This window comes from Pseudonaja textilis, chromosome 3 (assembly GCF_049901715.1).
Source record: "Pseudonaja textilis isolate UNSWEBS1 chromosome 3, rPseTex1.2, whole genome shotgun sequence".
Lineage (NCBI taxonomy): Eukaryota > Metazoa > Chordata > Lepidosauria > Squamata > Elapidae > Pseudonaja > Pseudonaja textilis.
Window position 1 is genome coordinate 104,577,530 of NC_141992.1, and position 16,011 is coordinate 104,593,540.

Sequence of the window (16,011 nt, forward strand, 5' to 3'; positions counted from 1 at the left end):
TCTGGGAGCCATCATTGACAAAACTCTGTGCCAAGTTTTTCTGTCTCCAGCCCCAGGGCAGAGCCTTATAGAGATCATTTGACAGGTCCAATGTCAACACACTGTCTCCCTGTCGCTGTTGTCCAAACTTTTGGGCAAAATGATCTCATGCATAGGCATCATTCCATGGGCATGGCTACACTCACGGGCTCTACAATGGTTCCTGCTCCCCTTTCAATGAGCAGGAACCAGCCACACATCTGCCAAGGTCCTGCTCTCTCCAGAGGTCCGCCATTCCTTCAAGTGGTGGGTTTCCCCAGCCCTTTCGAAGGGTGTCCCATTCAAGGAACCGGACAGACTAATCATCACCACCGATGCAAGTCTCCTGGGTTGGGGAGCCCACATGGAGGGTTTCATGGCTCAAGGGATCTGGTCCCAGTTAGACAGGACTGGGCCCATAAACTGGCTAGAACTTAGAGCCATTTATTTAGCCCTGAAACATTTCAGGGACGGTATAGTGGGGTCCCATGTGCTAGTGTTGACAGACAACAGACAACAAAGCCGCATGTCAACTGGCAGGGGGGCACAAGGTCCAGGGCGCTCATGAGGGAAGCCGAAAGGTTAGGGGAGGTTGGCAGAGAGACATCTGCTGTCTATCACAGCAGATCACATCTCGGGAGTCAACAACTCCCAGGCTGATTGGCTGAGCAGGAGCCCAGTAAACCATGCAGAATAGTCCCTTCCCCAGTCCATTTTCAGGGATCTCTCCCTCAGGTTCGGGGCCCCGGAGGTAGACCTCTTTGCTTCTCCCCAAAACGCTCAAGTAAACAAATTTTTCACCAGGTTTCCTTGTCAGGGAGCAGAGGGGACCAGTGCACTTCAGAGCAGATGGCCCACCAGTATCCTCTATGCCTTTCCCCCTCTTCCCATCATTCTGGCGGTCATTTGGAAGATGTTGAAGGAATGGGCAGAGCTGATTCTCCTAGCCCCCCCCCCCATTGGCCCAGGAGACCTTGGTTTGCAGATCCAGTGAACCTGTCTGTAGCCATTCCTTGGAGGATTCCAGACCACATGATCTCACTACATCAGGGGACACCACTCCACCTGGATCCCCAATGGTTGAAATTGACCGTGTGGCGCTTGAGCAGCAACTGTTAAGAGAAGCCAATCTCCCAGACCAGGTCATCCTTACTATCCAGGCGTCTCGTAAATCTTCTACGACATGTATGTACAATGCCACCTGGAGGGTTTTTTGTCATTGGTGTCACAGGGAAGGTCTCTCTCCTACAGTAGCAGGGGTACCACAGGTCCTCCGTTTCCTCCAGGATGGCCTTAACACTAAAGGTCTGGCTCCTAACACTTTACGCCATCAAGTAGCAGCTCTTGCTTCAGTCATCCTGTGGTTCACAGGTTCCCATCCTGGCCCTAACAGAACCTCCCTTCGAACCACTCAGAAAGGTGTCCCTTCAATTCTTGACCTTCAAGGTGGTTTTCTTAATAGCCATCACTTCAGCTAGAAGGGTGTCAGAGTTGTCTGCTCTATCTATCCGGCAGGACCTCTGCACTTTTCACAACAATAGAGTTGTTCTTCATTTAGACCCTACCTTTGTACCCAAAATAAATTCTGTATTCCACAGATCCTAAGACATAGCAGTTCCTGATTTTTGTTCCTGTCCACACCACGCCTTAGAGCACAAATGGCACACCTTAGATGTTAGAAGGGCTCTTAGAATTTATATCAAATGCACTTCAACATTTAGGAAGGCAGAGGCTATGTTTGTATCCTTTTCCCCTTCCTACTGGGTGAACAAGGCCTCTCCTGCCACCTTAAGCAGGTGGATCAGGGCTTGCATCGCACAGGCCTACAGAGCCAAAGCTCTGCCAGTACCACATGGCTTGACAGCACACTCCACTAGAAGTGCTGCAACTTTGGCTGCCTGGGCCACCCAGGCACCCCTAGAGGAAATTTGCAGAGCGGCTACATGGACATCCTTGTCTCCGTTCATCAGACACTACCGCCTGGATTCCTACGCCTCCACAAGCGCAGCTTTTGGCAGACAGGTTCTTCAGTGAGTGGTGCCTACTTCGGAGTGAGAGACCGGATAAGGACCGTCCCGAGGACATGAAGGCTTGGGTATGGCCCATCCTGGGCTCTCGCAGCAGCATGGAGGAGACAGTGATGCCATCCAGCCACCTCATTCTCTGTCATCCCTTTCTTCTATTGCCCTCAATCTTTCCCCGCATTAGGGTCTTCTCCAGTGAGTCCTTCCTTCTCATTAGGCCAAAGTATTTGAGTTTCATCTTCAGGAACTGGCCTTCTAAAGAGCAGTCAGGGTTGATCTCCTCTAGGACTGACTGGTTTGATCACCTTGCAGTCCAAGGGACTCACAGGAGTCTTCTCCAGCACCATAGTTCAAAGACCTCAATTTTTGGCGCTCAGCCTTTCTTATAGTCCAACTTTCACAACCATACATTGCAACTGGAAAAACCTTAGCCTTGACTTTACACACTTTTGTTGGCAGGGTGATGTCTCTGCTTTTTAGTATGCTGTCTAGATTTGCCATAGCTTTCCTCCACAGGAGCAAGCGTCTTTTAATTTCTTGGCTGCAGACCCCATCTGCAGTGATCTTAGAACCCAGGAAAATAAAATCGGTCACTACCCCCATTTCTTCCTCATCTATTTGCCAGGAATTGAGAAGGCTGGATGCCATGATCTAAGTTTTCTTAATGTTAAGTTTCAAACCAACTTTTGCACTCTTCTTCAGCTGCATCAAGAGGCTCTTTAGTTCCTCTTCATTTTCTGCCATTAGAGTGGTATCATCTGCATATCTGAGATTGTTGATATTTCTCCTGGTAATCTTAATTCTAACTTTTGATTCCTCTCGCCTTGCCTTTCTCATGATGTGCTCTGCATATAGGTTAAATAGGCAGGGCAACAGTATACAGCCTTGCCGGACTCCTTTCCCAATTTTGAACCAATCAATGGTTCCGTGTCTAGTTTTCATTGTTGCTTCTTGACCCTCATATAGGTTTCTCAAGAGAAATAAGATGGTTTGATACTCCCATTGCTATAAGAACTTGCCACAATTTGTTGTGATCCATACAACCAAAGACTTTAGCATAGTCAATGAAGCAGAAAAATATGTTTTTCTGGAACTCCCTAGCTTTCTGCATGATGCAACGTTTGTTGGCAATTTGATCTCTAGTTCCTCTGCCTCTTTGAAATCCTGCCTGTACTTCTGGTTGTTCTCAATCCACATACTGCTGGAGCCTAGCTTGTAGAGTTTTAAGCATAACTTTAGCATATAAAATGAGTCTCTTCTGCTTCTGTTAGGTCCCTGCCATTTTGGTCTTTTATCATGCCCACCTTTGCATGAAACGTTCCCTTCATATCTCCAATTTTCTTGAAGAGATCTCTGGTCCTCCCTATTCTATTGTTTTCTTCTATTTCTTTGCACTGTTCATTGAAGGCATTCTTATCTCTTCTAGCTGTTGTCTGGAATTCTGCATTCAAGTGTATCTTTCTCTTTCTCCCTTGCCTTTTGCTTCCCTTATTTCCTCAGCTATTTGCAAAGTTTTCTCAGGCAGCCATTTTGCTTTCTTGCATTTCTTTTTCTTTGGGATGGTTAGTTGCTACCTCTTGTACAACATTTGTGAACCTCTGTCCATAGTTCTTCAGGCACTCTGTCTATCAGATCTAATTCCTTAAATCTATTTGTCACCTCTACTGTATATTCATCAGGGATATGATTTAGTTCATACCTGAGTAGCCTAGTGGTTTTCCCCACTTTCTTCAATTTAAGCCTAAATTTTGCAACAAGAAGCTCATAATCAGAGCCACAGTTAGCTCCTGGTCTTGTTTTTACTGACTCTATACAGCTTCTTCTTCATCTTTGGCTGCAGAGCACATAGTCAATCTGATTTCTGTGTTGACTGTCTGGTGATGTCCATGTGTAGAGCTGTCTCTTGGGTTGTTGGAAAAGAGTGTTTGCTATGACCATCATATTCTCTTGACAAAATTCTACCAGCCTGTGCCCTGTTTCATTTCGTACTCCTGCCTGTTATTCCGGTTATCTTTTGGCCTCCTATTTTAGCATTCCAATCTCCCATGATGATAAGGACATCACTTTTTGGTGTTAATTCTTTAAGGTGCTGTAGGACTTCATAGAACCAGTCAATTTCATCCTCTTCAGTACCAGTGGTTGGGGCATAGATTTGGACTGCTGTGATATTGAATGGTTTGCCTTAGATTCAAACTGAGATCATTCTGTCATTTTGGGGATTGTATCCCAGTATTGCTTTTACTACTCTTTTATTGACTAGGAAGGTTACTCCATTTCTTCTGAGGGATTCTTGCTCGCAATAGTATACCTGATGGTGATTTGAATTAAATTCACCCATTCCTGTCCATTTTAGTTCATTGATTCCTAAGATGTCGATGTTCAGTCTTGTAGTCTCTTGTTTGACCACGTCCAGCTTGCCTTGATTAATGGATCTTACATTTCAGGTTCCTATGGAGCATAGATCTTTACAGCATCGGATTTTCATTTCATCACCAGATGCACCCACGGTTGAGCATTCTTTCGGCTTTGGCCCAGTTGCTTCACTCTTTCTGGCACTACTAGTACTAGTCCTCTTCTCTTCCCCAGTAGCTTATTAGACACCTTACGACCTGAGGGGCTCATCTTCCAGCATCATATCTTTTTGCCTTTTGGTACTGTCCATGGGGTTTTCATGGCAAAGATATTGGAGTGGGTTACCATTTCCTTCTCCAGTGGATCACATTTTGTCAGAACTCTCTGTTACGACCTGTCCGCCTTGGGTGGCCCTGCATGGTATACCTCATAGCTTCATTGAGCTATGCAAGCCCCTTTGCCCCAACAAGGCAGTGATCCATTAAAGGGAGCATATTATTTACTCACTCTTTATTTCACTATGCATACACTTAAGAATCCCATTGCATAGGTATTCTTGCATACAAAGTGCCAAGTAGTGTTGCATAGAACTTACTTTTATGTTTCTTCTGTTTTTAATAAGAGGTTTTTCATTTTTATAACTACAACAAAAACAAACAAATAAAACCTTTCTGTTCAACAGTGTTGGTTGGGTACATATATCTTTGTGCACATAATAACATTATCATACATATTTTACTTATATATGTTTATAATCGTTCTAATCAGTATTTTATATCACATGTATCACTTATTATATTATCCTTATCCTTATCCTTATTAACTTTCAATGATACATTTCACATTCATTTCCTTACTCTATTTAACTCATTCATTTATCAATAATGATATACTGTACTTTCATATTTCAATTTCTGCCTCTTCTATCCAGCCATTCATAAAATAAATTCCAAATGTTATAATAATATTTTTCTTTTTGTTCTCTAATTGCCATTGTCAATCTATTCATTTCTGCACATTCCATTATTTTCTTAATTTATTTCCTCATCCATCAGAATTTTCTCATTTTTCCAATTTTGTGTAAATACAATCCTAGCTACTGTTAGTACATTGATAATCAAGTACGTTAACTCTTTGTTGTAACCCTCAGGCAAAATTCCCAATAAAAGTGTCTCTGGTTTTAAGTCTATACGCTGTTTTATCATTTTCTCCAGCCACATGTGTACTCTAGTCCAATACATTTTAGCTTCCACCACATATGGTAATATGATCTAATGACTTCTGACATTTCCAGCACTTCACCAACTTATCTTTAAACATCTTAGCAATTCTTGTTGCATTGCATCTTAGCAATTCTCTAGTTGCATTAACATAAACTGCCAATTCACATTATCGAATGCTTTCTGTGCATCTAAGAACACTAATGCCATTTGTTTCTCTGAGTGGGTTTCATAGTATTCCAGAGTATTCAATATTATCCTCTTGAGTAAAAATCCATTTTGATCTGAGTGTATAAAATAGTTTAAATATATTTTTAGTCTTTCTGCCATTATTGAAGCAGATATTTTATAATCAGCATTTAGCAGGGATATTGGTCTATAATATTTTATTTGTCGTGGGTCAATATCTTCTTTTGGTATAAGTGTGCCTCTGTCCATCAGTCAGGTACTTTATTTTTTGTCAAAACCTCATTCAATATTTCCAATTTCCTGTATTGCCTTATAAAATTCAGCTGGTAGTCCATCTGGGCTAAAGGCTTTCCCAATATTTTGTCTTTTTATTGCTTCTGTCAGTTCCATCGTTGTTATTTTCTCGTCTAACATGGTCTTTACTTCATCAGGTAATCTTGGTAATTCTGCCTCTTGTAAATACTGCTGTACTTTGTTTTCTAGTATTGCCTCTTGATCATATAGTTTCTCATAGTATCTCTGTACTATTTTTTTCTTCTCTTCATTTTCATAACATAGCATGCCATTTCATCTATTAATTGTGGTATTTTTTTATTCTTTTTCTTTTTTTTTTGAAAACAGTTTTATTAATTTTAACAACAAACAAAAACACATAAAACATAAAAACATCATCCTTTCCTTCATGAGTTTACAGACAGTGTATCGGTTGGTTTATCACTTTTTTTTGTGCATCCATTTCATAGTCTCCATTGTAGTTATATTGCATAATAGCTCATATTATCAATCAACAATTATATAGCCTGATATCATTATTAAACAATCATTTGATTATAATTTTATTAATTCATACTTTAGCGAGATAACTATAGTTTACTTAATTTATTTTATAGCAAATCATAAAGTCATACCAAGTCTATCTTAATAAAATCTTATAAAGATAATATCAAAGAAAAAAAAGAAATATGTATTCATTGTTTCCTAAGGTTCTAAATATTCTATTATTATATTTTATTATCTAGCCATTGATAGAAAAGGTCCCAAACTTTGTAGAATTGTTTATCTTCTTGTTCTCTAATTTCAAATGTCAATCTACTCATTTCAGCACATTCCAATATTTTCTTAATAATTTCTTCCTGTGATGGTATTTTCTCACTCTTCCAATTTTTAGCAAATACAATCCTAGCCGCTGTTAATACATTTACAATCAAATATTTCAAATTTTTATTGTATGGATCAGGTAAGATTCCCAATAAAAAAAATCTCTGGTTTTAAATCTATATGTTTCTTTGTCATTTTTTCCAGCCATATGCGAATTTTAGTCCAATATTTTCTAGCGTCCTCACAAGTCCACCACATATGGTAATATGAGCCAGGTATCTGATGACATTTCCAGCACTTTTCTGATTTATTCTTGAACATTCTTGCTGTTCTTGTCGGGGGAAAATGCCACCTGTAAAACATCTTATACAAATTTTCTTTATATGCTGTTGACATTGTCATTTTATAATTTTGAGACCACAATTTTTGCCATTTCTCTAAATCAATCCCATATCCAAAATTCTTCCCCCAAGCAATCATTGTTTCTTTAACTTGTTCTTCCTCTAGTTTAATTTCCAGTAAATAACCAAATAATTTTTTAATCATTTTTTCATTAGTACCTGTCAAAATCTTATCTAAGTCAGTCAATTTATCATAGAATCCCTCTGTTTTAGAATCTTTAACATACCTTGAGTGTATTTGCGCATATGAAAACCAATTCATCTTTATACCTTGTTCTTCTAAGTTTTGCATCGTTTTAAGTTCACCCTTTTCATCCAATATTTCCCTATATCTAACTGTTCCTTCTTGTATATTATAGGATAAGAAAAAACTTCAATATTTGATAACCAAACTGGGATTTTCAAATAACATTTTCTCTTGATTTTCTCCCAGTTTAACCATAAAGACTCCCGTATATAATGCCTTCTAAAATAGCCCTGCGATTTAGTTCCCTTATACCACAGAAAAGCATGCCAGCCCAGTAATAGATCATATCCTTCCAGTATCAACAATCTAGTCTTTCTTAATGTTATCCATTCTTTAGCCCACATCAAATTTGCAGCTTGATAATACAACTCCCAATTAGGAAGGCCAAATCCTCCTCTAATACTAGCATCTTGTAAAAGTTTTAATTTTATTCTCGCTTTCTTACATTGCCATATATACTTCAACACAATTTTATTTAAATCTTCAAAATAATCTTTGCCAAGCCTAATTGGTATTGTTTGGAACAAATATAAAATTCTGGGTAAAATATTCATCTTGATTGTTGAAATTCTGCCTATCAGTGACAGTTGTAGGTTTTCCCATTTCTTCAAATCAAGTGCTATCTGCTGTTTGAGTTTAATATAATTATTCTCTTTCAATGTAGTGCATCCTGACGTCAAATATATCCCCAAATACTTAACCTTATTCGTGACTTGAATTTTCAATAGGTCTGCCAGCTCTTCTCTTTGTCTTAATAACATGTTCTTTGTCAGAATCTTTGTTTTATCTTTATTTATTTTCAAACCAGCCATCTCACCATATGTCTCTATCTTTTCCAATAGTTTTAAAGCTGTCTTTAGAGGATCTTCCAGAATGAAAACCAAATCATCTGCAAAGGCTTGTAGATTAAATTCCTCCTTTTTGATTTTCATTCCTTTTATATTTTGGTCCTCTCTAATATTTCTATTCAACACTTCCAAAGTCAATACAAATAGCAAAGGTGATAATGGGCATCCTTGTCTTGTGCCTTTTCTTATGTTAATAGAGTCTGTAAGTTCTCCCTCTAACATTACTTTTGCCGTTTGCTTATAATATATGGCTTCTATTGCTTGAATAAATTTTCTGGCAAAACCCATCTGTTCCAGTAGTAGTAACATAAATCTCCAGTTCACATTATCAAATGCCTTTTGGGCATCTAGGAATATCAAAGCCATTTGTTTTTCAGGGTGCGCCTCATAATATTCCAAAGTGTCCCGAATTACCCTCATATTGTCTTTAATTTGTCTCTTTGGCAGGAACCCATTCTGATCGGGATGAATAAAATTATTTAAGTATCTTTTAAGCCTTTCTGCCAAAATTGAAGCAAAAATTTTATAATCTGCATTCAATAAAGAAATAGGTCTATAGTTCTTGATTTGTAATGGATCAGCCCCTTCTTTTGGAATAAGTGTAATGTAAGCTTCTGACCATGTTTTGGGTATCTTCTTATTTGACATAACTTCATTTATGACTTCTAGCAATGGAATGCTCAACGATTCTTGTAATGTTTTATAAAATTCTGCCGGTAGCCCATCTGGACCTGGTGCTTTTCCATTATTCTGTCTGTTAAGTGCTTTGGTTAGTTCCATCATTGTTATAGTACTTTCTAACATTTTTTCAGTCTCATCAGGTATCTTAGGTAGGTTAGCATTTTGTAAATACTGTTTAACTTTTTCCTCATCAATATCCTCTTGTTTATATAGTTGTCCATAGAAGTCTCGGATAATTGCCTTTTTCTCCTTATTACCATAGCACATTTGGCCTTGATCGTCTATTAACTGTAATATTTTCCTTGATTCTTTCTCCTTTCTCAGTTTGTATGCTAACCATCTACCTGGCCTATTTGCATCTTCAAAATAGTTCTGTTTAGCACTTCTAATTTTTTGTGCCACTTCTTCTTTCTCTATCTGACCCATTTTATGTTTAATTATGTCCATTTTAAGTTTAATATCTTTTTTCTGTGGCATTTTCTGTAATTCTTTTTCCAGTTTTTTGTGATCATCTTCTAAAGCTTTGATAGTTTGCCTCTTCCTAATGTTTTTTTTCTTTGTATAGTCTATTATTAATCCTCTCGCATATGCCTTCATTGTATCCCAAACATTCTGTATTGAAGTATCTTCTTTTTTATTTTCACTAAAGAAGAAGGCCAATTCTTTCTCCATCCATTGTGTGAAGTCTTTTTCCTTTAAAATAGTATTATTTAATGTCCATCTAGATCTTCTTTTTTGTCCTTTCCATTTAATTGTCATTGGGTTATGATCTGCCCATGTACTTGTTTCAATATTTATTTCTTGAATATTAGATATTCTGTTGAGGTCCAAATCATATCTATTCTAGACCATGATAGATGTCTATTTGAGTAAAAAGTATATTGTTGAATTTTAGCATTTCTTTCTCTCCATATATCTTTTAAGTTTAATTCATCTATCATTTTGACAAAAGATTTAGGGAGAGTCTTTCTATTTTGTCTTGTTGCTGTTGCTGTGTAGTCGAGTTTATTATTCCATTGAAATCTCCCATAATAACTATATTAATATAGTCCAGTCCCATTATTTTCATATGTAATTTTTTATAAAATTCTTCTTGTTTATCATTCGGGGCATAAATTGCAACCAGGAGTGTGTTTGTATTATTATCCACTATTTCAACCATTAATACTCTCCCCTCTTCGTCAGTATAAATCAATTTTGCTGGGATAGTTTCTTTAATATATAAAACCACTCCTCTTTTCTTACAGTGGGTCAGAGAAGTGAATATTTTCCCTAATTTTGGTCATGCCAGTAATTGTTCATGTTGTTTTTTAATATGTACTTCTTGTAAGCAAATTATATCAAATTTTAACCTCTAATTTATGAAAGGTTTTTCTTCTTTTGGTAGCTGAGTTCAGTCCATTTATATTCATAGAAATCAGTTTTTTTTCCTCCTTGATTATGTTTTGTATTTAGGTCTAGCAGCTCTCATAGATCTTATTTCATGTTGTTCTTTGGTCTCCACTTGTCCACCTACTGCGCCTTCTTCTTTTCCCATCCCCATTTGGTCCTCTTGAGATTCAGTTGAGATGATCTCTTTTTCTGTCTCTATTTCTCTTTTTTCAAAAAATTGATTGTAGAATATTTCTGCTTTCTCAATTGAGTCAATTCTGTGTCTCTGTTCTTGCCATGTAAACATTAATCCTTCTGGAATCAGCCATCTATAATTCACCTCCTTTTTCAATAACATTTTAGTCAGGAATCGATATTCTCTTCTCATCTCTCTCACTTTTCTGGGTACTTGTTTTAAAACCACAATCTTATTGTCTTTATATTTCAATGTCTTCTCTCTTGCCACTTGTAGTATTTGTGTTTTAATAGGGTTTTTTTGTAAATCTGACATGGACCTCTCTTGGTAGATTGTTCCTCATCGCATATCTTGTGAAGACTCGATATATCTCATCTACTCCATCCATCATCTTTTCCTCTGATATTCCCAGAGCTCCAGCCAGGATTTCTATCATTATTGCAGCCAAATTTTGTCCTTTTTCTTCCTCTATATTTTGAAATCTGAGATAGAATTCTGACCTGTCCATCTCCCACTTCAACATCCCACTTTTGTCTTGTTCAACCATTGTTAATCTGCTATCAATATTTCCAATTGTCACGCCTCTTTGCTTATCTTTCTCTTCCATTTTTTGGAGTCTCTCATCATATTTCACCATCATTTGTTGAATATTTTCATTTTTTTCATCGGTCTTCCCAATTCTTTGTTCAATACTCTCTGTCCTTTGTTCAATACTCTCCGTCCTTTGTTCAATACTCTCTGTTCTTCAATATTCTCAGCTCTTTGTTCAATGCTTTCTATTTTCTTTTCAATGATATCCGATTTCATTTTAAGTTCTTGAATTCCTTGCATAATCATCTTTAAATCCACTTGTCCTTTATCTTGCTTCGACATTATCTGGGTTAAACGTTGTCCTCCAGGTGTTGGTGAAGCAGGAGCAGAAGTTGAAATGCCAGAAGGTATGAATTTCTTACTCATTTAGGTAGCTCAGAGTCTTCAAGCTCTTTTAATCCAATTAGTAGTGTGGTCAATTATAATCCAATTAGGAAAAGAGAAAAAGAAGAAAAATAAGAAAAAGACAATAAAAAAGCCCAAAATTAAAAAGAAAAGGTTCTTCAGGTTCTTCTAGACCTTAATCCTATTGTGAGATAGTCAATATAATTCAAAATAAAAATTAAAAGTGAAGAAAAAAAAGAATAAAACCCAATAATATTAAAAAATAGTAAGAAGAGAGAAAAAAGAAAAATTCTTCAGGTTCTTCACACCTTAATCCAATTGGAAAATCTCAAAAGTAGAAAATAGCCATCAAAAATGGGTCAAAAATGGAAATGGAAAAGGCAAAAATCCCAATAAGAAAAAGAAAAAGATATTCTGAGGCTTTCCCTTTACAAAGAAAAAAAAATAGATTAAAAATAAATATACAATTATTACAAAATACTATGGGATTGAAGAGGAGGGATAAGACAGCTAAGAAAAAAATAAAAAAAGAGCACATTGCATTTTATTTAATTGTCCAAGGCTCTTATTATGGCTTCTCCACCAGTTTCAAAGCCAAGCTTCAAATATTCAACTGTTGATAGAAGTTCCAAAGAGCACCTGTAAAAACATTCTCCAGTGTTCTTCCCTCTATCTTATCAAATTCCAGTGTCCTTGAGAGAGAGGTTTTCACAGTTCTCTCAGCTTCAAATAAAGTATTCTTCAAGCCTCTAGTTGGCAGTTACAAAATTTCTTTAATCCACTCCCCCTTCTTTCCCAGAAAAAGCATAATAGAAAAAGAAGATATATATGTATATATGGATCTTTGGTTGTTCGGGTTTTCTCCCGCGTAAGAGAAGCACAGAGCTGAAGACAGAAGCCTGAAGATGATGAATGAGACTTCATTGAAACGTTGCCTAGATACTTCGAATCTTACGCGGGAGAAAACCTGAACAACCAAAGATCCACATACAAATACCCGCGAGAACCTCAGAAAACATATGTATATATATATATATATATATATATATATATATATATATATTTAAAAAAAAAATTACTAAAGAGAGCCTCTATTCTAAAAAATATAACTGTCAAAAAGGAGAGAAGAATAGGTAGATATAAGAGAAAAAACCAGTCCAGTTAATAATTGCTAAATCGCGATAGAAGTTCAGTAAAAAAAAAAAGTAAAAGTAAAAAGCCAAGCCTCACTTTGACATTTCTCTTTAAAAAATCGCCACTAAGTCAGTTTTGTCGAAAATCTTACAGATTTCTTCTCCTTCTTAGGGTGTCCTTAAGTCCCAAATATTAATAAAAAAAAAAGTCCTCACCAACCGATACACTTTCTCTTTCGATCTCTTCGTTCTGGAGCTGTCCCAGCTTCAGCAGCTTAATGGCTGCCTCTCCACCGATGGTAGAAGGGCTTCTCCTGGATCAACCAGGGACTTTGTGATGTCCCTGGGATCAACAGAATGTGCCCCTTACTATCACCGTCTCTACGGGATGGTTTAGGTCTGTTGGGACCGACCAGGGGCGAAAATATCAGCTGCGATCTCGGAGCCCCGAGATTGCAGCTGTATCGCAGCGACGTGGCTCTGCCTTCTCCCTTTATTCTTTTTTTTTTGTTCAATTTATATGCTAGCCATCTACCTGGTTTATTTGTGTTTTCAAAATAGTTCTGTTTAGCCCTTCTAATCTTTTGTGCCAGTTCTTTTTCCATTAGTCCAATTTTGTGTTTAATTATATCCATTTGATTTTTAATATTTTTGTGCTGTGGATATCTTTGTAAATCCTTCTCCAGTTTCTTATGTTCTTGTTCTAAAGTTTATTGTGTTTGTCTCTTTTTAATGTTCCTTCTTCTTGTATAGGTTATAATCACACCTCTACTATATGCTTTCATGGTATCTCATACCTTTTGTAATGAGGTTTCTCCTGATTTATTTTCTTTAAGGAAGAAAACCAATTCTTTTTCCAGGTTATAAATAAATTCTTTTTATTACAAAATCGAATTATTCAAAGACCATGTTTATCTTTTCTTCTGTCCCTTCCATTTAATCCTTATTGGGTTGTGATCAGCCCAAATGTTTGTGTAAATATTTGCTTCCTGAATATTAGATATTAAATCTGTTGACACCCAAATCTTATCTATTCTTGACCATGATAGATGTCTATTTGAGTAAAATGTAAATTGTCTATTTTTGCTATTCAATTCTCTCCATATATCGTTAATATTCAGCTTCTCCACCATCTTGAAAAAAGATTTCGGTAGTAGTTTTCTATTTTTCTTATTTGGTTTCTGTGTTTTATAGTCCAATTCTGTGTTTACAATAGCATTAAAGTCTCCAAAAATGCATATCTTATCATATTCCAGTTCAATTATTTAATTGTGTAGCTTCTAATAGAATTGATCTTGCTGATTATTGGCAGCATAGATTGCAATTAAAAGTACTTTTGAGTTATTATCAACCATCAATATTCTTCCTTCTTCATCTGTATAAATTTGCTTGGCTTTAATTGTACTTTTAATATATAAAACAACTCCTCTTTTCTTTTGTTGTGCCAATGGTGTAAATATATTACCAATTCTAGAGCAATTTAACAAATGTACATGTTGTCTTTTAATATGTACTTCTTGTAGGGAGATTATATCCATGTTTAATTTTCCTAGTTTATGAAATATCTTTTTCCTTTTAATAGCCAAATTTAGTCCATTTACGTTTATAGAAATCAGTTTCTTTTCCTCTTCCATTGTTTATAATTTATAGGTAGGATTTATTGCTTTTGTTGATTTTTGTTCTCTTGGTTCTTTAATTATCATTTGGCCACCTACTGCTCCCTCCTCCTGTCTCCTTTCCTCCCTTTGTTCCTTCTCCATTTCCTTTGCCATTTCTGCTCGTATTTTAAGTTCCTCTTCTCTTCTCTTTTCTTTCTTTTTCTTTTTCTTTTTTTTAAACAAGTTTTATTGATTTTACAAACAAACAAACAAAACAAAACATCATTAAACATTAAAAACATAAAACCTCTTTCCATTGTAAATCTTTATAAGGCAGGTAACACATTGCTTTATATCACATACTTATAATTTATCCCATTTCCATATAAACACGTAAATTCCCTTTACCAAATTCCACATTGTTTCTCTTTAATCATTATTCAATCATATTTCCTTTCTAATTTATCTGCTATTCAATCATCACATTTATATTTTCCTCTGGCTTGTTTATAATTATTCTCATCTAGTCTTCCTCCGAGATTTTATTATTTAATTCTTAGTTGAACACACACACATAAGACATAAACATAAAAACATAAAACTTTCTTTTAGAAAGTAACTTGGCCCCAGATTACCGCTTTTTGTATGGACTTCAATTGAATTCATGCTCTTCTTATATACCATTACCTATCTTGTTTACCATTCTATATCTATTATATAACTCCTCTCCACTTTTGCCTCATCTTAATTCTGTTTTATATATTTAATCTTGCTTTAAAGAAAAATATTTTTATATCTTTTGTCCATTTCTCCATTTACATCTGTCTCATTTCCAATATAAAAAAGAATAGTTTCCCCTGGAATCACTAATCGGAGTATGATGCCTTTCTATCATTCCCCTAAATTAAAATTTAAAATAACACCTAAATCCCAATCAGATTCTGGTTAGTACATTCTACTATTTCAGAAACCAATACTACAATAATAAATCCACAACAGTCAACACATCAATCCATTAAACTCTATATTTAAACTAATATTTTAAACATTCCCTATAGTATTTTATTAAAACTTAAAATCATTCATTATTAAACATTTTAAAGTTATACCGTAATATTTTAGTCTTTTATTAGATCTTATAAAGTTCTGATTATCTACTTATAATACAAATACCACTATTACAATACTCATGTGTACTTTGCAGAATCCCCCTTTTTTTAAAAAAAAACCCATACATTACCCATTATCCCTAAAATACATTTCTTTAACCCATCTTGTTTTATACCTTTGTAACTTTTCCCCCCTTTTCCCTTTCCTTCTTAGCCCGCCTAAACTTTTTACCCCCTCCTCTCCAAACCTCTGCCTTCTTGGTTTCCCCTTTCTGTTGCATTCCTCTTTCCTTTTGCTTTCTAGCATTCTGTTGTTTTTGCATCTTCTTTTTCTCTTTCATAAACATTTTTTTATTTCTTAAGTCCTTCCTTTTCGCTCCTCTCTTTCTCCTTTCTTTCTTAGTCACACCATTTAGTTCATTAAAAATGGCTTCTTCTTCCTCGGCTTCTTCTAGCTGTTGTTTAATTTGCTGACACATGACAAGCGCCATATCTAGGAAACAAAGGGCTTCTCCCATAACATCTTTGCCTTCTTTCTTTATTTTTAAATATTGTTTTTTTAGTTCATCAAGAGATAGAGCCATTTTCAA

General features: G+C 35.9%; 1 protein-coding gene and 1 long non-coding RNA gene across 5 annotated transcripts in view; one reads left to right on the forward strand and one right to left on the reverse strand.

Annotated features, from left to right (window-relative positions):
- The window catches only part of LOC148126247 (uncharacterized), a 279,757-nt gene extending 272,124 nt beyond the window's left edge, over positions 1-7,633 (reverse strand). The window contains exon 1 of the long non-coding RNA XR_015743365.1: positions 7,526-7,633. This is a non-coding gene — a long non-coding RNA (uncharacterized LOC148126247). The remainder of the gene's footprint in view (positions 1-7,525) is intronic.
- The window catches only part of LOC113438168 (carboxyl-terminal PDZ ligand of neuronal nitric oxide synthase protein), a 169,164-nt gene that overhangs the window by 56,477 nt on the left and 96,676 nt on the right, over positions 1-16,011 (forward strand). The gene's annotated exons all lie outside the window — the stretch shown is intronic.